The sequence below is a fragment of the Schistocerca americana genome, chromosome 5 (genome assembly GCF_021461395.2).
Source record: "Schistocerca americana isolate TAMUIC-IGC-003095 chromosome 5, iqSchAmer2.1, whole genome shotgun sequence".
Classification (NCBI taxonomy): Eukaryota; Metazoa; Arthropoda; class Insecta; order Orthoptera; family Acrididae; genus Schistocerca; species Schistocerca americana.
In genome coordinates this window covers 30,861,854-30,889,176 of record NC_060123.1, presented here as the reverse complement: position 1 = coordinate 30,889,176, position 27,323 = coordinate 30,861,854, and positions in this window count along the sequence as shown.

Genomic DNA, 27,323 nt, shown 5'->3' with positions numbered 1-27,323 from the left:
TCTTCAGCAACTTCTTTGGTTCATACTGTGACACTACGTCCTTGGAAGTTAGTTTTTTCTCTCGATCAATAAAATTTGTTCACGTGCGTGGAAAATGTGGTAATCTTCGTTTGAAAGTATTTCGCCATTACTCTTGGTCACTTCTTGCCAGGACTTGGTATGGTAAAGTCGGAGACACACTTTGTGCTATGTTGCTAATAATGAGAAGGAAGCTGCTTCTGTGTGACCAAAGTCCACGCTGTCGAGCAGACATCGTTGGGTACAATACCAGGTCAGCACATTGGCCGTGATGAAACTTAGTTCTGAGTGGCGAGGTTAGTTTGGGAATGTTCGCGATATTACTTCTCTTAGGTATCCAATGGCGTTTTTCCGCACAGCACAGTAGATGCTCAAAGCTTGCTAACACGAAACGGCCACGTTATTATATCACTGACTGCTTTATTAAATTACGTGCTGTTCCAAATCCAAAGATGTTAACTTTTCCTGAAAAGTAAGATTAATGTTACAAGGTATTAGAATCACGTATTTTAGACTATGCTGCTTCGATTTCTAGTATCCGGAAGGGACTGTAAAGTTTTTCTCTTGTCTTTAAACTCAATATGTATCGCTGGGTATACTTACGTCTTATGAATTCATTTTTCCAGAACGGTGTCAGTCGTACTTCATCAGTTTCAGTGTGCTACACAGGTGGGACACCATCTTGCTATCTTAAGAACAGTTGCGGCTCCCGAGTATACTTCCTGGGTGTTCATAAACTTTTAGATTCAGAATAATTTGAGAGTATGAAATTAAATGGCTCTGCTGCATAACAGGTATGTTATCAACAAGTTTATACAACTACAGCCACTACTAGTAGTAATAACAACAGTAATTATAATAATACACTCCTGGAAATGGAAAAAAGAACACATTGACACCGGTGTGTCAGACCCACCATACTTGCTCCGGACACTGCGAGAGGGCTGTACAAGCAATGATCACACGCACGGCACAGCGGACACACCAGGAACCGCGGTGTTGGCCGTCGAATGGCGCTAGCTGCGCAGCATTTGTGCACCGCCGCCGTCAGTGTCAGCCAGTTTGCCGTGGCATACGGAGCTCCATCGCAGTCTTTAACACTGGTAGCATGCCGCGACAGCGTGGACGTGAACCGTATGTGCAGTTGACGGACTTTGAGCAAGGGCGTATAGTGGGCATGCGGGAGGCCGGGTGGACGTACCGCCGAATTGCTCAACACGTGGGGCGTGAGGTCTCCACAGTACATCGATGTTGTCGCCAGTGGTCGGCGGAAGGTGCACGTGCCCGTCGACCTGGGACCGGACCGCAGCGACGCACGGATGCACGCCAAGACCGTAGGATCCTACGCAGTGCCGTAGGGGACCGCAGCGCCACTTCCCAGCAAATTAGGGACACTGTTGCTCCTGGGGTATCGGCGAGGACCATTCGCAACCGTCTCCATGAAGCTGGGCTACGGTCCCGCACACCGTTAGGCCGTCTTCCGCTCACGCCCCAACATCGTGCAGCCCGCCTCCAGTGGTGTCGCGACAGGCGTGAATGGAGGGACGAATGGAGACGTGTCGTCTTCAGCGATGAGAGTCGCTTCTGCCTTGGTGCCAATGATGGTCGTATGCGTGTTTGGCGCCGTGCAGGTGAGCGCCACAATCAGGACTGCATACGACCGAGGCACACAGGGCCAACACCCGGCATCATGGTGTGGGGAGCGATCTCCTACACTGGCCGTACACCACTGGTGATCGTCAAGGGGACACTGAATAGTGCACGGTACATCCAAACCGTCATCGAACCCATCGTTCTACCATTCCTAGACCGGCAAGGGAACTTGCTGTTCCAACAGGACAATGCACGTCCGCATGTATCCCGTGCCACTCAACGTGCTCTAGAAGGTGCAAGTCAACTACCCTGGCCAGCAAGATCTCCGGATCTGTCCCCCATTGAGCATGTTTGGTACTGGATGAAGCGTCGTCTCACGCGGTCTGCACGTCCAGCACGAACGCTGGTCCAACTGAGGCGCCAGGTGGAAATGGCATGGCAAGCCGTTCCACAGGACTACATCTAGCATCTCTACGATCGTCTCCATGGGAGAATAGCAGCCTGCATTGCTGCGAAAGGTGGATATACACTGTACTAGTGCCGACATTGTGCATGCTCTGTTGCCTGTGTCTATGTGCCTGTGGTTCTGTCAGTGTGATCATGTGATGTATCTGACCCCAGGAATGTGTCAATAAAGTTTCCCCTTCCTGGGACAATGAATTCACGGTGTTCTTATTTCAATTTCCAGGAGTGTAAGATGCAGAACTTACCTGACAAAAGAAAAAACTGTATTTGTAGAATTTTGTTTTTTGTACATAATTAGGTACAGTGTAGGCAATAACGAAATAACGTGTAAGCTTTCGCAACTCTCTATTTCGCATTTTCGTGTAAGTGGGAATTTTCGTCCTTTTCCTTTATTTCAGTTGAATGTACAAGATCCCTAACATATGTGTTAGTTCATGAAATTACTTCTGGGCTGAAAATGAGATATTCTTTCGCTGCATCCGCACAAAAACTGTACACTTCCTTCTTAAATTTTCGCTTGTAGCCACACTTCTTTGATTTCTCAATCGGAGGATGGGTTCTCGGACGGCCTAGTGCATTTGTGGGTGACTTTTCCTGGTAATTTACATTCCTCTTCCAAGAATGAGATTTTCACTCGGCAGCGGAGTGTGAGCTGATATGAAACTTTCTGGGAGACTGAAGCGGAATGCCGGACCGAGACTCGAACTTGGGACGTTTGCCTTTCGCGAGAAATTTCTCTACCAGCTGAGCTGCCCAAGCACGACTCACGACCCATCCTCACAGCTTTGCTTTTCTGTTAGCATTTAAAACAGATTCGATATATTTCATGCTTACACTGCACACTAAAGCCAATTCCCGGACTGCAAACAACAAATACCAGACACAGCGTGTCGTTTGTGGAAATAATTAAACCTGAATGAGTAAAGTCTACCAACATGATCACTTGACCAGTCACAAATGAAGCGCTGATATCCACAAGGGCCTAAAACACACCGCCGTTGATCCCATGTTTAGGTGAATAACAGAGAAACAAAAACAAAAATTGTGGTAACTTCCTAAACTGCTGAGGTCATCGGTCCCTAGGCATACACACTACTTAATCTAACTTAAACTAACTTACGCTAAGGAGCCGTGGCAAGGCGAGAAACAAGTGATACAGCTCTTTGTGAATTTTCATACATACAATGTGGGCCTACAGCACAGATAAGATAAACAGATTTCAGAAGCATGAATGAATGCTACAATCTCACAACAGACTGTAATGTGAGGCCCTTACGATTCTCAGCGCCTCGAATGGATTGCTGTATGATAAAATTCATAACTTAATGAACTATAACTCATTCAGAAACCCACAAAATAGGTTTACTATCAGTACAACTTTAACATATACTGACGTCCGATCTTATTTTACAGTACGTAGTGAGTGAATTAGCATATCTGAGGAGTGTGCTATCATCTTGCAGGATTTATGCCGAGCGAACGAGGGTAAAAATCTGCCGATGTGTGCTACCACATGGAGGCACTGACCTCAACATCTAGTTGAGTGACGAGGGATAGCTGTGCACATCGTGAACCGCGCACATTGTTTATCAAATCCGTATGTATTTGGACCGTAAGGCGATTACGTCGCGAGAGTTGTGCATTCGCAAAAGCGCCTTAAAACATGGACAACTGAAGGTGTACTCGCGACCCTGCTACCAAGATTCACAGAGTCTAAAGGAGCAGTAGCGCAGTAGATTTAGGTGAGGTATCTTTCAGAGAGCAGCATCTATATTACGTTTCACAGCATTCAAAGAAAAATAACTAATAAATTTGCAATGTGTCGAAAATTAGGATGTTTACGTGTTCTAGTGCTCTTACACAGCAGCCGTCAACTGCTTATGAAAGCTAACTATACGAGTCACAGTCTCTCTGACGAAGTGGCACTCAGCTACAGAGGTGGAACTGAGAATTTTAAATAATAATAAACAGTATCTCTCTGATTGCTAATTATATTTCAGGTACTGATAAAAAGTAGGTCACCCTGTGCTGGGCTGCTCGTAGCTGCTTAGAGACACCGCGTTGTATTGCCTCACATATCTGATAAAATGTTAGGTACCAACCGGATTAGAATTTCAGTTGATCGCCTTGATAACTAACTATCTCAGCATTCTGAATTTAGTTGTGCACAAAATGAGAGACAGCCTCATTGCACTGGCGAAAGCTCTATGCGAAAAGCTAACACATGTTCGAAGTAATCTGTTACATTCACGAACCTATTCATTTATGTGTTACTCGTACATATTAGATATGCAGATCCTTATTTCTTTTCGTTGCGCTGAATTTATGAAAACGTTTCCTGTGTAGCTATTTTCTACTTATTTTCGAGTCGTATCACGTTACTTACGAGAACGCGGCAAGGACCTTCAGTCAGTGGTAGAGGGGTCAAAATAACCGACCACGTGTTTTGGTTTATCCGTAGATACTCAATCGGTTCTGAGAAAACGAAAAAGTTTTCGAAGTATTTTCGGGCATTTTAATTGCCTTTTACCGTGCAGTCTCCTCATATGAAATGGTGGCACAGTGGTTTGCTTTGTGGCTTCTGAATTTTGCGCCCTCTGTTCAAAACCCGATTATTACTTTTATCTTCGTTTCTCATTTATATATCCACATCTGTAGAACATTGCTACGCGAATTATAACACTAACACTTTTCCCTGATAACTGAACCTTTCGTCCTGTCATGGGAAAAGGCACATATAACACTCTAACGTGCCGTAAAAGACGCTATTGTAATCCTCTGACAGGATTTCGAAGTTTGACCGCGAGTGCGTCTAATGGACAAAGGTATCGGACTATAATTTCAATTTTGATGAAATTAATAGAAAAACCAAACGGACTTTAAACTTGGGAGTTAACGAAAGTGGTAAAATCATAAATGAATAAAAAAATGACCGGTCGCCAGCCCAATTAGGCACATTAATTTGAAAATATATATTTGAGAAAACTGAATATTAGTTATTGAAGTTAATTTTGTTGAGGTTTCTCTTTGAATAGCAAACAGGATACAAACTGACAGTGCACTCTGTACTGTGTGTAGCAGCAGTTACCAATAATAGACACATACCAGTAAATTATGGGGAGTAAATTTGCACCAAGTTCATACTAATGACAGCCACACTCGAGAGCAATACTTAATCAAATACTGAAATGTCACAGCATGAAATGCACAACGAAATTTGGACATGAGGTTCTTCTATCGTGACTGTCATTAAAAAACGCAAATAAAGGTTGATAACATCATAATTACACTGTTTAAGCCCGGAAGGTTCAAGTGAAAACTAAGGATACTTTAGCAAAAGCCTATCCAACTTCAGTTTTGTGGTTTTATCTTTACAATTTACTACTCCTTGTACTTCAGACGAAAAATCACTTTTAAACTCATGAATGCAAGATTTGTTCATATAAATCAGGATACTCGGTTTTTGTTGCAGTTAGGTGACGATCCTGCGTGATCAGGGTTGAAAATGTGGTTCCTGACACGAACCTATGTTTCATATGATTATTATTCAAACAACACATAAATTAATTGGTCCATGCCCATATACATTACTTAAGTGAATGTATGAAGTTTGGGAAGCAGTGTCGAAGATTAGAGGCAGGCGAAATGGTGGCTAACTGCGCTCACGTCACTTGATGTACGAATGCTCTATAAAATCTCTTCTTGGGCTCGAATTTTCAACATATCAGAGCCATTCTACTATGCCATGAATACCAAATAATAGCCAGATCCACATCCGAAGCAAATCCTTTATTATGCAGCTTCCAGTTACACCGCCGAAGTGTACCGTACGAAGGGTTGCCATATACTGCGTGTCGTCCACACAAAGGAGCCTTCAGTTCGAACGCCAAACCTACCTTTTACATCGTGCCATGCCACTTCCGTTGCGGAGGGACTTCCCTACAGCTTTTACATGTTACAAATACAATTGCCATAAGCATGAACCAGCTTTTAACAAACATTTTCTTTTAGTGAATACATTCATATTATAATAATTTACCATTTCAACATATTCTTTTGCTTTTTTCATATATACATTACAAATCTCTAATTTTCTTGCCATAGATCAAGGAGTTTAAACAACACAGAATGCACACTTCATAAACTACAGATACACAGTTACATAAAGTAAACCTACTCCTAACCGATATAAGTTTTACAGAATGTTTTCCAGTATGCATTGATATAATGCTGTCCTTATTCGTGTACTAATTGATAGTCAGATGAATGAATCAAGAAAAATGAGAACATTATTTGAAATTGTTTTCGGCGAAATTCTTGCAGTATATCTTGATTCATAATCAATAGCAAGCGCCAGTTTCCGTAGAAGTGATCCGTTATCCAAAGTTTTCCAAGAAATTGTAGCCAACGCTGGAAATCTTCGTCAAAGTTAACGACGTTTCTTTCCCGAGTGAGATTCATACGAAAAAATGCCACTGAGACAAACCTGCGTTTGCGCCATGCTCGTGGTGTCCAGTACATCTGTGTTTCGAATGTGTCTACGTTTGGCATCCTCTCCGTGTAGAATAAAGACGTGGATAAAATATAAGAAGTAGTATCAGAATTGACATGAGAATGAAATATCAGAATATGAGAGTTTACAAAGAGTCTAACACTCACAATCAAAGAACGAGCCTCAGATTAAAAATACCTAATGCAGACAGCACTTCTGTAAGTAGGCTGTTTAGGTTTTTATGTTGGTAACGCCACGTAGCACTCTGTATGAAAATCACTGGCTGTGCTGTGTGCAGTCTGTGGCTGGTTGGACTCATTGTTGGAATACTCGCTTGTGTAGTGTTGGGCAGTTGGATGTGAACAGCGCGTAGCGTCGTGTAGTTGGAGGTGAGCCGCCTGCAGAGGTGGATGTGGGGAGGGAGATGGAGGAGTTTTGAGAGATTATTATGAGCGAACGATATGGACGTGTGTCAGCCAGAAAAAGGAAATTTGTTAAGATTGATGTCATGAATTGATATATATATATATATATATATATATATATATATATATATATATATATATATATATATATATATATATAATGACTTTTGAACACTACATCTGAATGCTCAGATCGGCAAGGATAGAAATGGATACGAGGAGATGATGGGCCCTTTTGAATACCGAAGACAAAATGTTGAGGGTGAAGAAATTCTAAACCTGTGCATAAGCAATCATACAACAAGATAGCCATCTCTTCTTGTGGTCTTCAGTCCTGAGACTGGTTTGATGCACCTCTCCATGCTACTCTATCCTGTGCAAACTTCTTCATCACCCAGTACCTACTGCAACCTACATCCTTCTGAATCTGTTTATCATCTCTTGGTCTCCCTCTACGATTTTTTCCCTCCACCCTGCCCTCCAATACTAAATTGGAGATCCCTTGATGCCTCAGAATATGCCCTACCAACCGATCCCTTCTTAGAGTCAAGTTGTGCCACAAATTTCTCTTCTCTCCACTTCTGTTCAATACCTCCTCATTAGTTATGTGATCTACCCATCTAATCTTCAGCATTCTTCTGTAGCACCACATTTCGAAAGTTTCTCTTCTTGTCTAAACTATTTATCGTCCATGTTTCACTTCCATACATGGCTACACTCCATACAAATACTTTCAGAAACGACTTCCTGACACTTAAGTCAACACCCGATGTTAATAAATGTCTCTTCATCAGAAACGCTTGCCTTGCCATTGCCAGTCTACATTTTATATCCTCTCTACTTCGACCATCATCAGTTATTTTGCTCCCCAAATAGCAAACTCATTTACTACTTTAAGCGTCTCATTTCCTAATCTAATTCACTCAGCATCACCCAACTTAATTCGACTACATTCCATTACTCACGTTTTGCTTTTGTTGATGTTCATCTTATACCCTCCTTTTAAGACACTGTCCATTCCGTTCAACTGCTCTTCCAAGTCCTTTGCTGTCTCTGACAGAATTACAATGTCATCGGCGAACCTCAAAGTTTTTATTTCTTCTCCATGGATTTTAATACCTACTCCGAACTTTTCTTTTGTTTCCTTTACTGCTTGCTCCATATACAGACTGAATAGTATCGGGGAGAGGCTACAACCCTGTCTCACTCCCTTCACAACCACTGCTTCCCTTTCATGCCCCTCGACTCTTATAACTGCCATCTGGTTTCTGTATAAATTGTAACTAGCCTTTCGCTCCCTGTATTTTACCCCTACCACCTTCAGATTTTGAAAGAGAGTATTCCAGTCAACATTGTCAAAAGCTTTCTCTAAGTCTACAAATGCTAGAGACGTAGGTTTGCTTTTCCTTAATCTTTCTTCTAAGATAAGACGTAGGGTCAGTATTGCCTCACGTGTTCTAACATTTCTACGGAATCCAAACTGATCTTCCCTGAGGTCGGCTTCTACCAGTTTTTCCATTCGTCTGTAAAGAACTCGCGTTAGTATTTTGCAGCCGTGACTTATTTAACTGATAGTTCGGTAATTTTCACATCTGTCAACACCTGCTTTCTTTGGGATTGGAATTATTATATTCTTCTTGAAGTCTGAGGGTGTTTCGCCTGTCTCATACATCTTGCTCACCAGATGGTAGAGTTTTGTCATGACTGGCTCTCCCAAGGCTGTCAGTAGTTATAATGGAATGTTGTCTACTCCCGGGGCCTTGTTTCGACTTAGGTCTTTCAGTGCTCTGTCAAACTCTTCACGCGGTATCGTATCTCCCATTTCATCTTCATCTACCTCCTCTTCCGTTTCCATAATATTGTCGTCAAGAACATCGCCCCTGTATAGACCCTCCATATACTCCTTCCGCCTTTCTGCTTTCCCTTCTTTGCTTAGAACTGGGTTTCCATCTGAGCTCTTGATTTTCATGCAAGTGGTTCTCTTTTCTCCAAAGATCTCTTTAATTTTCCTGTAGGCAATATCTATCTTACCCCTCGTGAGATAAGCCTCTACATCCTTACACTTGTCCTCTAGCTATCCCCGCTTAGCCATTTTGCACTTCCTGTCGATCTCATTTTTGAGACGTTTGTATTCCTTTTTCCCTGCTTCATTTAGCCATAAGATTACTATATATGCCCAGGATGGCAAATCTGAGACAGTTATAAACTATATATTAATGGACGAATTAATTGGAGGAAAAGTAAGAGACACTAAAGTCATACCAAGTGAGCACTTGGATAGTGACCACGGTTACTAGTAGCTGATCTATATTATAAGATGAAATGACTGAATGCTGTACAAAGAATGCCAATAATTAAGGAGTGTAAGTTGAAAGAAGAAGAAAATAACAAAAGTTACCAAAATTTAGTAGCACAAAAATTGCCAAAAACTGAAAGAGGTAGTGTAGCTGAAGAGTGGGACCTGTGTAAAACATCAATAGTTAATAGTGCTGTGCTTATATGCTGCAAAACAAAGGGTAAAATGAAGGACAACGAAACCAGTTGGTGGAACAAAAGAGTAAAAGACGTATTTAAAAAACGCAATATGACAAAGAAAAACATGGAGTTTGGAAAAAGAAATCAGAACCAGGGGCTGGTTCCAAAAGATGAACACAAGGTGACAACACTCAAGAAGAAACTCCAAGGATAGATAATTGTGAAAGAAGAAAAGGAGAAGAGTTGGGAACTATTCACCCAGTAACTAGAGCAGGATAGCGAAGGGAAGCAAAAGCTGCAATATGGGTTATTGAAAAGAAAAAGATCTGATAGAGAAGACATAAAAGCGATTGAAACAGGGGATGGGGATATTTTCAGGGTCATGGAAGGTACCAGAGAAGAGGTGAAGAACTATTTTGAAATCTTACTGAATGGGGAAGGTGCACAGGAAAGTGACACCGAAGTCATTTAAATAGAGAAGGAGCAGGATCCAATCTCGTGGTTAGAAACTGAAACAGATGAACAGTGCGAAGGCGGCTGGAGTAGATGAACTGACAGCAGATATGATTAAAGCCGCAGGAATCCGTGGAATACAATGGTTACACCGGGTGCTGGGGGTGATACGGGAAGAAAACGAAGTGCCGGATGAATGGAAAAAAGGAATTATAATACCACTGTTCAAGAAAGGTAGTAAAAAGAAATGCACCAGCTACCAAGTAATCACATTGTTATCACACAGCCTTAAGACAATGGAAAAGGTCATAGATACAAGATTGCGGAAAATTCTAGAACATCGCATAGAGGAACAACAGCATGGATTCAGAAGTAATAGGGGAACAATAGATCTCATTTTCTCTCTCTGTCAGTCAACGGAGAATTATTGGGAAAAAGGAAAGGACTTGATAGAAGTATTCGTGGATTTGGAAAAAGCATATGACAGTGTACCGAGGGATAAAATATGGTATAGCTTGAGAAAACATAATGTTCCTGATTCATTAATTAAAAATGTTCAGATGCTGTACGATGGTTGTGAGAGCAGTGTGCAAGTAGGAGGTGGAACCATTTTGATGGTTTAAGACAAAGATTGGTGTTCAGTAAGGCAGTTACCTCTCCCCTTTACTCTTCCTTATACTTATGGCCACAATCATGAAAGAAATCAAGGAAGAAGAAAATGAAGAACTCAATGCTTTTGTTTTTGCTGATGACATCGCCCTTTGGGGAGAGACGGAAATAGAGGTTCAGAGGAGATTAGGTTACTGAAACACAAAATTTAAGAAATTCGAGTTAACTGTGAGTAGGAATAAGACAGTGGCCATGAAGTAGAGCAGGACACCCACACCTTGTCACATCATACTGGAGGGGGAGAAAGTTGAATGTGTGAAAAGCTTCAGTTATCTGGGTAGCATCATACCACACGATGGATGTTCCAGACTAGAAGTCTTAAACAGAATAACAAAAGGACCTAGCTTCGTCCACCAAGTACGAAATGTAATCTGGAACAAGGAAGTCCCTTAAAGAGCCAAACAGACCATGCATAAAACTTACCTCCTCCCAATCATGATATATAGTCTAGAGGCCTGCGTCGTAAATAAAAGAGAAGAGAGTCAAATACAAGCATGTGAAATGAAGTTCCTTAGGTCAGTTCTACAAAGAACTAGGAGAGACAGATTCAGGGATGATTATGTAGGGAGAGACCTGCAGGTGACATCGACTACAGAGGAGAGGATGATTGCTTTGAGACTGAAGTGGTTCGGTCATGAGAAGGGAATGCAACCGACTCGAACTCCACGCCAGTATTTGGAAATGGATGTACCAGGAAGAAGACCAACTGGGCGGCCTAGAAAATGGTTCAAATGGCTCTGAGCACTATGGGACTCAACTGCTGAGGTCATTAGTCCCCTAGAACTTAGAATTAGTTAAACCTAACTAACCTAAGGACATCACAAACATCCATGCCCGAGGCAGGATTCGAACCTGCGACCGTAGCGGTCTTGCGGTTCCAGACTGCAGCGCCTTTAACCGCACGGCCACTTCGGCCGGCTAGGCGGCCTAGAAAGAAATGGACAGAGAGGTGTAACATGAAATGTAATGGAGAGGGAAAAGCTATACCAGGATAGAAACCAATGGAGGCATTTCATCAAGTTCCTACCAGGCTCGGTGAAGGAATTCCTGATGATGATGATGTAACACCCAACGTACCAGACACACATATTACGTAATAAATGTGTGCCAATTACTGCAAAATCCAGTTGTTATTTTATCGTTAACAGAGTGCCGTTCTATTCCATAATGTGATAAGAAATATTTGTGAGTTAACGAGCATTTCGCGCTCTTTTAAGTAATGGCTGAGAGAGACAGCCTTTCAGCAATTGTGAAACAAAACCTGTCGTCCAGGAAACTGTGCCACAAAGAGCGCAGATTCGCCAAGATATGGGGAAAATAACACGCGTCTGTTCTGCTGAATGAGGCCAGCTTGATCAGGCCTAAGCGCTGTAGTGTGCGAGTGAGACAGACGAGAACCTACATCATAGGGAAACCCCATAAGATCTGCCGGCAGTCGGTGGCCGAGCGGTTCTAGGCACTTCAGTCTGGAACCGTGCGACCGCTACGATCGCAGGTTCGAATCCTCCCTCGGGCATGGGTGTGTGTGATGTCCTTAGGTTAGTTAGGTTTAAGTAGTTCTAAGTTCTAGGGGACTGATGACCTCAGATGTTAAGTCTCATAGTGCTCAGAGCCATTTTGAACCCATAAGATCGGTTTGTGACCAGTGAGGCTTAGCAGTGTTAAATATGGTGGACCTAAGATCGGCCATAAAGGGAACATTTATGAACTCTATTTAATTCTGTAGTAAATCAGGGAAAGAAGCCACAGTAATTTTAATCAACCATCTTTCTTAAATTTTCATGGAGATGCCAATGAAACTTGAATATTGATCATATCTATAATAGTTTAGTATTTACTGTTAAAGTTAAATTAAAAAGTTTTGTAACAAAGACCTGAATGCTAAACTCTGAACGCTTTGGTCGATCTTAACGATCGACAGTTCATGTAAAAGCGCATCACTAAAATGACAAATGTTGTAAATATTATTTGTTTAAAAGATATAGTAAATTTAAATTATCCGTATTTTCAGTTAAGCATCAGATCATCATTTCCTCCTCACAAAACTCACTGGACGATGACAGCATGATACCTTATTGAATCATTGGGTAATAGAATATGTGTTGTAAAGTTTGGTGGATGATAGTTACTTCTGTTCGTTAATCACTTATCAGAAAGCACATTGATGCAAGGCTATTGACCATGACATTCAAAGTTAAGAAGAAAATTGTATTGCTTTTATGTGAAAGGATTTAACGTTTATTATGTAATGGATATTATTATTACTTTATTTAGAACGTGAAAGTGGTCAAGCTTTGATTGTTTAAATATGTTAAAATGTAAAATAATGTAGAATAAGCTGTAGCCAATCAGGTGGACGGCTTCAGGAAAAGGAACTGCGCTAGTTGGAGCTATTTGTCTCTACCTCTTTATACAAATACACACATTTTTCGAGGTTTCACACATTGTGACACCATTCATTGGCATAGTTGATTCCATTTGATACGAGAGGTAACGAACTTCGTTTTTGGGACTGATTTTGATCACCTGTTTATCAAAATCGAAAGCTTTTGACCGTTTCATTGAGTAGCCAATAGACGCCACTTGTGTCGTATTTCATCACCACTCCCATTCTGACATGTGACACAGACTTAGAAACTGACAGGATTAAATAGGGAAGGCGGTCGTGTTTAACACCACGAGAAATGCTGTCCGGACGACGCGTTCCAACAATGCGTACTGTATAGCGAAACGTGATCCGATTAAGTGAATTAACGGGTCGTGTCTAAGTTATGGACACCAGAAAATCTCTGCTCAAGCATTCAAAGTGCTTGCACAGCACTTCTGAATAGACCGAGGCGAAGCTTCATATTAACATTTGACCTTCAGCGACTTACGAGGAGATTAATAATATTAAAGCAACATGTACACACAAAAAGCTTGAATAATAACTCAGTATCAACGAATGGAAGCAAAATTTATAACATTGCAACGTCATGAAATTACGTAAAAGATAGTACGTGCCGCTAGTATTCAACGCTTGAAAACTACGGTAAGAGTTTTACACTGTAAGCTCTCAAATGTTGGCGGTATCACAATGCAGTTCAAAGAGCTGTTTATGTACAGCTGATTAAAAGTGATCGTTTGGCTGCACATAAGGAGGACTGTAGTATTAGTACTCTAAGAAAAATATTAGTGTTCGGGCACAGTGAAGTGGAATGTGATTAACAATGAAGCCTTCATTTCTGGCTAAAATTTTGTTCGACAGCTTATTAAAATTAAGAAAGGTGGTTTGTATACATTGTGGGAGACATATTGAGGTATAACTCTACTACATTCAGAAACTTCGAAATTCATTTATTTGTCACTAGAATAATTCCTGAAACGAATCAGCCGTGAACATTAAATACATGAAATTAAACTACTGGTCATTAAAATTGCTACACCAAGAAGATGACGTGCTACAGACGTGATATTTAACGGACAGGAAGAAGATGCTGTGATATGCAAATGATTACCTTTTCAGAGAATTCACTCAAGGTTGGCGCCGGTGGCGACACCTACAACGTGCTGACATAAGGAAAGTTTCCAACCGACTTCTCATACACAAACAGCAGTTGACTGACGTTGCCTGGTGAAACGTTGTTGTGATGCCTCGTGTAATGAGGAGAAATGCCTACCATCACGTTTCCGACTTTGATAAAGGTCGGATTGTAGCCTATCGCGATTGCGGTTTATCGTATCGCGACATTGCTTTTCGCGTTGGTCGAGATCCAATGACTGTTGGCAGAAAATGGAGTCGGTGGGTTCAGGAGGGTAATACGGAACGCCGTGCTGGATCCCAACGGCCTCGTATCACTAGCAGTCGAGATGACAGGCATCTTATCTGCATGGCTGTAACGGATCGTGCAGCCACGTCTCGATCCCTGAGTTAGCAGATGGGGACGTTTGCAAGACAACAATCATCTGCACGAACAGATCGACGACGTTTGCAGTGGGATGGACTATCAGCTCGGAGACCATGGCTGCGGTTACCCTTGACGTTGCATCACAGACAGGAGCGCCTGCGAATGGTGTACTCAACGACGAACCTGGGTGCACGAATGGCAAAACGTCATTTTTTCGGATGAATCCAGGTTCTGTTTACAGCATCATGATGGTCGCATCCGTGTTTGGCGACATCGCGGTGAATGCACATTGGAAGCGTGTATTCGTCATCGCCATACTGGCGTATCACCCGGCGTGATGGTATGGGGTGCCATTGGTTACACGTCTGGGTCACCTCTTGATCGCATTGACGGCACTTTGAACAGTGGACGTTACATTTCAGATGTGTTACGAGCTGTGGCTCTACCATTCATGGATCCCTATGAAACCCTACATTTCAGCAGGATAATGCACGACCGCATGTTGCAGGTCCTGTACAGGCCTTTCTGGATACAGAAAATGTTCGACTGCTCCCCTGGCCAGCACATTCTCCATATCTCTCACCAACTGATAACGTCTGGTCAATGGTGGCCGAGCAACTGGCTCGTCACAATACGCCAGTCACTACTCTTGATGAACTGTGGTATCGTGTCGAAGCTGCATGGGCAGCTGTACCTGTACACACCAACCAAGCTCTGTTTGACTCAATGCCCAGGCGTATCAAGGCCGTTATTACCGCCAGAGGTGGTTGTTCTGGGTACTGATTACTCACGATCTATGCACCCAAATTGTGTGAAAATGTAATGTCATTTCAGTTCTAGTATAATATATTTGTCCAATGAATACCCGTTTATCATCTGCATTTCTTCTTGGTGTAGCAATTTTAACGCCCAGTAGCGTAATTCATTCGTTTTACAGTCGAATGCACATTTTAAAGTGCCTTTCAGTAATAGTACGCACTTGTACAAGACCGGCGAGGCTTCATCGTAGTTACATTCTGCCATTTCTAACTGAATACAAGACGTGTCCGAAAAATTCGATGAAATGTCTCATAAAACAAAGGAAACAAGGGTGTGTATGGGGCAGCATGTCTCTCAAGAACCATAGTTGAGGGATGGTGCGCCAACGCGTGCATAATGAAGCACGTCCTCATATCGCAAAAGCTACGGCAACTCAAGTGGGATACACTCGAGCATCAGCCCTACAGTCCTGGCCTTTCCCTAAGCGATTATCGCGCCTTGAGTTCATTAATAAGGGCATCGGAAGGTGACCGACTCTTGTCGGACGTTGGTGTACAACAGGCCGTTACGAACTCCTTCACGCAGCAGGACACGACGTTTCACCAAACGGGTATCTTCAGCCTGGTTTGTCGGTAGCGAGATTGCCTCAACGCTCACGGCGAGTTTGCTTGATTGACATACCGATTCTGGACTTTCTTCTTTTTTTTCATTTAAACACTACAGAGTAGCCCACCACCTTGGTTTCTAGGGTGGGCCGTGTACTACTTAAGACAAGTAACAAGCCAGGCAGCATGCAGGTCTCTTAGCCGTAATGGCTGCTCACAAGTTAGGTTAGCTTGGCAAGCACCCATTCCGTTTCCCGTCCCTGCCACGAGGAGGCGGACTTTTTTCTAATATTCCTGCCCTGGCTGTTGCTCTGTGTGTTAGTACACTATATAATACAGTAAGTGATGTTTTAATTCAAAATAATGAATAAAGTCAACATAATTATATAAATTACAAACTAAGACAGAATAGAAATAAAAATATACAAAGAAATTTCTAAACCATACGGTGTCAACCAGAAACCAAGTTCTCACTCATGTAGTTCCAGAGTGCAAGGCTGTACATGTGCCCCAAAGTTGAACTGAACTAGATTTCTCTGTATGAGATTATAAATGAAGTTAAAATTTCGCATGAAACATAAGAGCAAAATGAATATTAACCTATAATGATGTAGGTTTAAGTTAAAGTTTCAATTCTATTAATAAAACTGAAGTCGAAATTCTTGCATAGACAATCTTAGATACGGGAAGTATTCAGGTAGCTACAAGCTAAACATAACAAGATTCCTCTATTCAAAACTTAAAAATTAAATTTAAAGATGAGATAACATTACAAATCATCAATTGTTAGAAACAAGTGGTTACCAAAGTTAGGATAATTAATAAAAAGAGTATAATTATAGTTAGTATAAAAGAAAATGAGTATAAACAGTGAAATTTTAAAACGTATGGTGTCTCCTGAATCCAGGTTCTCACTCGTGCGGTTCCTGAGTGCAGAGGCTGTCTATGTGCCTTTAGGTTGAACATAACTAGATTTCTCTATATGAGATTATAAATAAGATTTCAGATTTCACATGAATAATAAAACAATATGAAAATTAGCATATAGCAATACACTTATACCTTTTGAAGGCTGTTAATCTGGACTGTACGGCCTTCGAATGGAAACTTTTTGAGCGCGCCTTATAATCAATTCAAATTTCATGGAACTCTGGGCAGCTTGGCACCGACGGCCGAATCAGCTACCCAAAGTTCTTGAAATAAGGCGTAGTGAATGGCTTTTAGCACAAGTGCGAACCACTTTCAGCGTTTGGTGACATGGACGCTTTCTCTGTTGTATTGTTTACTCGGTATAAATATGGAATTTTTAAGTAAGAAGCAAGTACTACGAAACTACGAACTCCAGATGACACGAAGTTACCGCCCAATATATCGACTATAGCTGATGATTTAAAGCTTCAATCGGACAATCTTTTGAAACTGCTTCTTCTTTATTATCCATAGCAGTAATACAAAGCCGAAGAACTTCCAACGATTTGAATTACTCACAGATAAGATCTGTTTCAACTATGATAATGTTTTCAGTTAGTAAAATAGCCATATCTCCAGTGACGAAAATAACACATTACACTCATATCAGATCACCATGGTCCGCCTCCGTAGCGTAACGGTGGCGTTACGGCCTACCGCCGGCCGCGGTGGTCTAGCGGTTCAGGCGCTCAGTCCGGAACCGCGCGACTACTACGGTCGCAGGTTCGAATCCTGCCTCGGGCATGGATGTGTGTGATGTTCTTAGGTTAGTTAGGTTTAAGTAGTTCTAAGTTCTAGGGGACTGGTGACCACAGATGTTAAGTCCCATAGTGCCCAGAGCCATTTGAACGGCCTACCAGGCAGGGGGCCCGGGTTCGAGTCCCGGCAGGGGACTGGGTGTTGTGTATCCATCATCATCATTGACTCGCAAATCGCCGATGTGGCTTCTCTTTAAAAGGACTTGCAATACGGCGCCCGAACTCCCCCGAATGGAGCCTCGCGACCAACAATGCTATACGATCATTTCATTTACCAGTAACGATTCTCCCTTGACTTCTAGCCCAGAATTGACCAAGTTCAACCAACAGGGCCTTATTTTCTGCGACCCTGTCTGAGTTTTCACTCGAGATGTTGAGCCACAGTTGCGTCAGACCGTACCTCGTCTTGCCTGCGACTGGACACATTTGCAACACGACGCTGCACTGTTCCTTTTCGAAGTGAATATCCATGAGCAAGAGAGTGAAAGTCTCTCCTCATTATCAGATTACAAAGGAGAATGGTTCTATGGCCAGCACGATCTCCAGCACCCACTCTAATGGCTAATTTTCCTGTGAGGTAACACGAAGTTGGTAGCTGAAATGTAAAAGAGGCCGAAGACGATTTGGCTGGTAGGGTCCTCGCTACGTATCTCACTTGCAGCGGCATCGCTCTTAGGCAGGCCACAGCATCCAGCCGAGAGGTATGCAGACCAGCGAAATGCGTAATTTCACAATACTGATGCACCAATGTTGGCGTCGTGTTCTGCACTGGTACTGTGTCAACTGCAGTGGTGGATTGTGTTGCCAAATACTGCAGCACAAAACCGAGCTTATGACAGATCATTATAGTGGAGCATCCACAGCTTCCCAAATTCTGACGTAATGTTGCAAATATCTCTAATATTAGTAAAATAAGTGTAATCTTTACCTTATGAAATTGTTTCAAAAACATTTGCTGGGATTGGCTCAGCTTCACGTTTTTTTTGTTTTTTTGGTTTTTTTTTTTTTTTTTTTTTTTGTTTCCCCCGCTGGCACTTTTTCTGTCTGCATCAAAATCAGAGGATGATCTTGTTTAACGTCTGTGCAATTTAAATTGATTAAATCTGATGACATAAGGACTTGGAAGAGCAGCTGAACGGAATGGACAGTGTCTTTTAAGGAGGATATAAGATGAACATCAACAAAAGCAAAACGAAGATAATGGAATGTAGTCGAATTAAGTCGGTTGATGTTGAGGGAATTAGATTAGGAAATGAGGCACTTAAAGTAGTGAAGGAGTTTCGCTGTTTGGGGAGCAAAATAACTGATGACGGTAGAAGTAGAGAGGATATAAAATGTAGACTGGCAATGGCAAGGAAAGCGTTTCTGAGGAAGAGGAATTTGTTAACATCGAGTATAGATTTAAGTGTCTGGAAGTCGTTTCTGAAAGTATTTGTATGGAGTGTAGCCATGTATGGAAGTGAAACGTGGACGATAAATAGTTTGGACAAGAAGAGAATAGAAGCTTTCGAAATGTGGTGCTACAGAAGAATGCTGATGGTTAGATGGGTAGATCACATAACTAATGAGGAGGTATTGAATAGAACTGGGGAGAAGAGGAGTTTGTGGCACAACTTGATAAGAAGAAGGGATCGGTAGGTAGAACATGTTCTGAGGCATCAAGGGATCACCAATTTAGTATTGGAGGTCAGCGTGGAGGGTAAAAATCGTAGAGGGGGACCAAGAGATGGATACACTAAGCAGTGTAATGACACATTCCTATGCAGAGACATACAATATCTTAAAAGCTGCGCCAAAGATAAATTGAGAGGCATGTATATTATAAACTTTGTAAAGTTCACATTGGATTCTCTTTTGTTTGATACTCCAAGGAGCTAAGGGACACTTTCGATTGTTGCCTTGTGGAGGATGGACGTGATTTTGGACTGTGCGGAAAGGCAGCCATGTGGTTGGTAATTATGGTTTGTGCGATGAGCACAGCAAGTCTTATTGTGTTGTGAATAAAAAATAGTGAAAAGTATCGAAGTGTTACGAAAATTATTTATAGCGACGTAGCATAGTATTCCTTGGTTTCCACCGTCTTCGTGAAGTGAACCGATGCCGACTCATGATGGTACACACGGTCAACAAAGAGAAGAACATCGATGGCGACTAATGAATTAATATTGTGGCAGAAGGACTAATTCTACGTCTAAGGTGAGAACTCTGATTAAATCAACAATGACGTGGAATTTAAAATATAAAATGTTTTTTATTTATTTCGCCACACTGGCGACCGCTGACAGGGACAGTGCTGGTGGAACAAAGAGTAAGTACTTCATTGTTGTGCTACAAATGTACTTGTACTAATTACTGTTTCTCTGTTACATGACGCACATGGAAAATGACGAATAAAGTGAAACAATATTAACTGTATAAACGGATGGCACAATAACCAGAAGGAACAAGGACAAGGATTTACAAACCTAACGTAATCATGAGTGACGCAGCTCAGCCGTAATTAAGGTAGGAAAGCGCAAACGCATGCAGTGGCTGCACCTTGGCTTAGCTCCACTTAAAGCAGAACCTTTTCCTGTCCATATTAAAATCCTGGTAGTGTTTGTGGCAACACACAATTACACTTTGATAATTACTTTTTTATGTTCAACAATCGCAGAATTAGAAGACGTAGTGCGCCATCTTGTAAATTTCCGACGCGCAACAAATAACAATCGCGAGATATTTTTATTAATTCAACTGCGAGAGAATTTAAAGATTTAGATTAACAGTAAAGTACAGATAAAAAATAATATCTTCACAATGGAATCGAAGAACTTTAATTTACCAAATGTTCATGGACACGTCACCGATTCTGACAATAGTGACGTAAATGATGACGCAATTAGTTTTTCAGCACAACATAATGTAGAAGTAAATACAATTCAATTGCACTCCACAGGGATTAACAATAACGAACCACTTGCAAATGAAACCTTGTGCACAGTCGATGAAGCATCGATTACCAGATCAGATGAAAATATTTCGCGTGAAGTCAGTGAACCTAGCCCGGTTTCGATTCAATCAGACCGTGGCAGAGAAACAATGGCAACAAATAATGGCATAAATACAAACACACAAGCTTCGTCAGTTACGCTTGAGGCATTATATAGTCTGATGTCAAATGTGAGCGAGAAACTGGCGAATCTAGAAATAATGACAAACACAAAATTGTCAAACATGGAAATTGGGTTCCAACAGCAGTTTTCAAGTGTAAACACGCAATTTGAAAACATACACAGACATTTCGATCAACGCTTAAATAAACTCACCAATGAAATCGATCAAAAGATCGAAGACAAAGTCATCAAAACCGTCAATAGTATATACAATGTATTGGCAAATGACTTAGAAAAGAAATTGTCAGATCTTACAAACAAACAGGAACAGGAACTGTCAGAAATAGTAGAAACACACAATCAAACACAAACCGTACAAAAAGAAATACATGAAAACGTACAGGCTATTCAATTAAATTTAACAAGAGTACAGTCCGCATGTGAAGAAATACCTGACCAAGTTAATAAAGTTAACGAAGAAGTCGGTTTTCTGAAACAGGAGACTCGACGTATCAACGCGGACATTATCAAAATAAATGAAACTTTAGAAAACGGTAGTGTAAATGAATCAATAACTGACCGGGAAACAAAACTTTTTGAAAAATTAGGTAATGAAATCAAAGTAGCCGAGGACAGAATACGCAAGGAAATTGCTGGTAGACTGAATGTTTCAAATGACTTGCCTACGTCAAGCAACAGGCAGTGCGACACTTATTCGCCCGTGCCAGATTACGATGTCAATAACGCAGAACATCACGCGCCCAGTCCGGCGTATGTGCACGCACCGGCACAGGCAAACAATGGCTATTCGCCAAACGCGGTGCTGCAACAGGCAGTAGGCGTGTCGCCTTGCATCTCGACGATTCTAGTCGATGAGAGCCTGTTGAAACATAGACAGTTTCCAGTTTTCTCCACAGAATCCAGAAAAACTCATCCAGTCGTATTTGTAAGAGCATTTAAAAATGTCTTACCAAGAAACTGGACTGAGGCACAGAAGATTAGATATGTAGTAGGCTTCACACAAGGCGACGCACTTTTGTGGGCCACAGACATGGCTGAACAGTGCGTCACCTACGAACAATTTGAACGGGCTTTCTTGGAGAAATATTGGTCTGCTGGGGTCCAAGAAAGACTGCGCCGAGAAGTATTCAACCCACAACCGTTCAACCTCAAAAACGGCGGGTTGAGAAAGTATTTCGAAAAGTACTTGAATAAGACGCGCTATTGGAACAATCCAATACCGCACGTAGATGTTCTCAAAATTCTGAAAAACAAACTACCCGCGAACTTACGCGAAAAATTGGTAACCATACCGGAGAACGACTTTGAATACTTTCTTTCCGTGCTTGACTCAATTGATCTAATATACGAAGAAGAGCCGAGCACAGGTAATCGGAATGAATATTCCGGAACCAATCAAAACAACGGTAACGGATATCATTTTAATGGCAGTGGACAAAACCCACACAGTTGGCATCCGTATGCGACAAGGCCAAATAATGGAACCTGGAATTACGGAAATCGGAGGAATTCGGCGCCACAGAGACGTGAAGACCGAAGGTATAGTACAGATTACGGTCCACGCCGGTATGGAAATGATAGAAATCACGTGAATGATTGGTCAGGCCCGCGTGATGAAAGGCGGCACACTAATGAAAATTACAATAGTTACAGTAATAGGAATGATAGACCAAGGAGGAATAGCGACGGCCGGTCGCAAGAAAATGTTGCATGCAGCGGTCCGGAAACTAATTGGCGACAGAATAACCACTCAGTACACTTTGTAGAGGTAACGGACAGTACTGAAGCAACGCCGTTGTCTCCCCCGGTAAACAACAATCGGTCGTAATGAGCCCCCACCGGCCGACCGATTTGACAACAGGGGGCACAAACAAGCACACATTACATCTTAAACAATTATTTTTAAGATATGATCAGGATGCGACCGTAGAAGATGATCTATGTGAAGAAGAGATGAAAGCACCGTACAAGGTAAGTGACCTCGTGCAGGCTGTAATAACAGCAAAGATAGGAACTATAATTACCAACGTAATTTTTGATACAGGCGCATCTACTAATATTATTTCTAACAGTTTATTTAAAGAAGTTTCGAAAGCATTAAAAGTACCAGTGTTGCCAACGGAAAATTTAAAATCTTGACAGCTGTAGGTAACAAGTCAAAAAGTATTAAGTGGCAGACGCAAATACCTGTTACCATTAGCGATGTCACGATAAACTGTACATTCTTGATCGTTGACAAGTTAATCGTCAATTGTATTTTAGGCATGGAAGTTTTCCGGCAGCATAAAGTAAACATCGACATAGGCAGTGGACTTTGCTATTTCCGAGTGGGCAGTCGTAGTGTGAAGGTCAATCTTGTAAAGTCAACAATAGATCGTAATGGCCAATCACAGAAACAAGCTGAAGTAAAATTAGTTTACCCACAAGTTTTATGGATAGATATTCCTTTCCCCGAACAATTAGACACGGAAATAATTAACGAACAGGCCGCCCACGAGAAGGTAGGAAAATCCACTTGTCTTTCAGAAACTCAACAAAATGAACTAGCAGATCTTATTTATGAATACCGAGACATTTTTAGAAAACAGCCGACAATAATCAAAAATTATGAATACAAAATGGAAGTCTACCCACATAAAACGTACTGCCATAAATCATATGCGATACCATGGGCAAAGAAGGAAGCGGTTCGCAAAGAAATAGATAGAATGGTTCTGTGGAAGGTGATAGAACCTTCACATTCACCGTACTGCAGTCCCATCCTAGCTGTTAGCAAACCTGACGGATCAGTCAGATTAGTACTTGATGCGCGGGAAATTAATAAGATTATCGTACCAATACGCACTAGGCCGGAGAATTTAGATGAGCAATTGCTTAAATTTCATGGAGTGAAATATTTAACATCCGTTGACATGAAGGCTTCGTATTGGCAAATAGTCCTACATAGTGATAGCAGAAAATATACTGCGTTCATTCATGCTGGCAGAAGCTATCAATTCCAAGTACTGCCATTTGGACTCAACGTGAGTGCTGGGGTGTTTATAGAGGCTTTAGACAGAGTATTGGGTCCAGAACTGATTAGCAAAGTGACGTTGTATGTAGACGATCTCTTGATAGCCACGGAGACCTGGCAAGAGCATGTAGAATTGGTACACAAAGTGTTCCAAAAGTTCCGAGAATATGACGTCACAGCAAATTTTAAGAAGTCCGAATTCGGAAGGGATCGAATAAAATTTTTAGGCCACATTATTTCACCAGGCGGAATTTTACCAGATCCAAAAAAGCTTGATGCCATAAAATATTTCCCCTCACCACAAACACGTAAACAATTGAAAGCTTTTCTGGGGCTCACGTCATTTTTTCGAAAATTCGTGCCCAAACAGTTACTGAATAGTGATTACCTACTCAACCTTTTAAGGAAAAACCACACATGGTTGTGGACAGAAAAATGTGAGGAAGATTTCGTAAAAATCAAACAGGCACTCATAACCGCACCCATTCTGAAGCATCCTAACATGAACTACAACTTTTGTTTGAGCACGGACGCCTCATGTCAGGGATTAGGCTCTTGTCTGTTCCAATTAGTAAATGACAATGGAAAACAGAAAGTAAACATAATTAGTTTTGCCAGTAGAACGTTAACGGAATGTGAAAGAGCCTATTCGGCAACTGAACTTGAAGCGTTAGCTGTAATGTGGGCTTTCCGCAAGTTCCAGTACTATCTCTGGGGAAGGCATACACGAGTGTTTTGTGACCATCAAGCACTATCGTTTTTACTCACATGCAAATTGTTGCACAAACGGATTGCACGTTGGTGTTTATTCCTCCAGGAATTTGATTTCGAGATAGTTTATATCAAGGGTGAACAGAATGTAATTGCCGACGCAGTATCGCGCTTGCCACAAGGCTTGAGCGAGTTCAATGAATTGATCGAACAGACTTCCGATTTTAGAGTTTTTCTGATGCGTGATGGCACATTTCAACCATATTACAGAAAGATGTGTAAGGACATGAGCAAACTACAAAAGGAAGACAATAGATGGAGACAAGTTATGCAAAAACTGCAGGCAGATGACAATAGTACATTGAAACAATATTACACAATGTCAAACGATGTTCTTTTCTACAGGCGCAATCCACAATCCAACACCTGGTGTGTCTGCATCCCGGAAGAATACATAGACAATTTGATAAGACACACACATAGAGTATGGGGACACTATGGGGTATCAAAATGTACAGCGAAAATATCAACGTATTGTTACTTCCCGAATCTCAGACGCAGGATTGAACAAATAATAAAAAAGTGTACAATATGTCAGAAGGTTAAACATCTTAATAGATCTTGTTTGGACGTATTACACCCTATCATTCCAACTAGACCAAGAGAACTAGTTTCCGTGGACGCAGCAGGACCATATCCACGAGCTAGGGGAGGAGTTAGATATGTGATCGCATTTTATGATGTCTTCACAAAGTACTTAAAAATGTATGCTATAAAAGCAGTACTGTCGGGATCAATAATCAAACGCATGATAGAAGACTACATACCACTAGTGGGAAAACCGAAAATTATATTAACTGATAATGCAACAAACTTCACTAGTAATAAATGGAAAACATTTCTCGAATCTCAAAACATAAAACATGTATTGGTATCCAAATTCCACCCAGAATCGAGCCCGATTGAGAGAAATTTTAAAGAATTTAATCGCTTTATAAGAACTTATGTACCAAATAAACAGACAAAATGGGTAGAATACATAGCTCCATTTCAGCATATTGTAAATAATTTAATTCATACTTCAACAGGCTTTACACCTACAGAGTTAATGTTTCAAGGCACAGAACTTGACGAATGGGCTAAACCTTTACCTAAATTAGCCACAAAGGAAATGACACTAGGCGAAAAGGTACGTCAAGCATTAATACAGATGGAAGAACAAGCAGAAATAAGGAGAAAGCAGTTCAACAAAAAGATAAGAAAGGTTACAGAATTTAACATTGGACAGGAAGTACTATTACGTACCCACCCAAAATCCTCTAAAATTAAGGCATTAAACAAAAAGTGGCAGTTGTTGTATGATGGCCCTTTCATTATAATAGACAAACCTCACCCAGGATGTTATCTGTTAGGTAACACACGAACGGGCAAGGTGAAAGGGTTATACCCCCACAAGGACATCAAGGAATTTTTTCATTAATGGTTATATGTTATTTTAGTAAAATTGAAATTGTACAACCTTGGATCACATAGTAAAATTGCTGTCATTAACCTAAGAAACTTGCGAATAACTGGGGGCATATGCCAGCTTAAAAGCGCATATTTAACCAAACCTAATGAAACATGTGTTACTGTGAGTCTTAACACTATAAAAATAAACCATACAGTACTTTTGTAGTCTAACTCAGTTATTTAAGAAAGGGGAACAAAGACAAATTAGCGCGACGGTCAGAGTTTGTTCGCTTGAGACGAGCAAGAAACCACGCGTCGAAGTTGCAATCCAATGCTCAGCTCATGAGCACGTGATAGCTGCATGTCAAGACGAGGTCATTGGCCGCGCTGTAGGCAGCGAGCCGGGGAGAAATCTTCCCCCCTTCCATGTCCGATCAGCTGAGCGTATACAAAGCGCGAAGGCGCATGCGCGGTCGAGACCAGGTGTCACGTGACTATTACACGATGGTGGCTATCACGAATAATGTTCACCAACAATGCAGAGTTTTCCCCGCGCCTACAGTCCAGTCGTGGTACGTAAGCGCGCATGCGCGGAACGTTTAAAAGTTTTGAGACCACTCTTACTATGAGACACAGAGACGAAAGTCATTCAAAAACAAGAAAGGAAAGGGTACACAACTCTTGTAAATAGTAACTTAGAAAATTTAATTATAAGCTGGTATTACGTAATAAAAGTGAACATACAAGTACATACTGGTCATGGACGGTATTGTAATATTATATTATACTGAGTAAAATCTTAGCTTGTACGGAAGGAGAAAGAAAATAGAAATATAAATAAATAAATAAATAAATAAATAATGCAGATATATAACCGGAAGAAAGGCTATGTACACGAGAACAGCACACAATTACATATAGGGAAAAAGCAGCAAAGAGGAAATCAAAGAGATAACGCATACATTTACATTACACAGTAGCTAGCGATCTTCAGAATGAACAACAAGGTAAACGCGGGAATTTTTGTGACTAAGGAAAAGAGTGACACAAGCTTTAAAATACGATAATAATAAACAGATCTATGCAGCGTGAGTAATGAACTGAATCGCTCTCAAAACAAATACCTAGGGTTTATAGAGGGAGAAACACATTAACGTTAGGAAACACCTGAAGCACTCAGCAAACAACTTTGTAGAATATATAAGCTATACACGAGGGTACATGTACGAAAGCTAAAGTGTAAAGGAGGAAAATAGGGAATGTTGCGCATTAATGGACTGTAAGGCAGTTATGTATGTAAGAAGAAATATTTAGTTGTAAGTATTATTAGTATAAGGGACGATGCTCAGCACACCCTGAATTATTTTGGAATATTGAAGGAATGGTGCAGGGTACCGAAAAAGGGCCCCACCAGCAAAGTGTATACTATAGTGGTAGATATTTTTTTTGTGTATAAACGTATG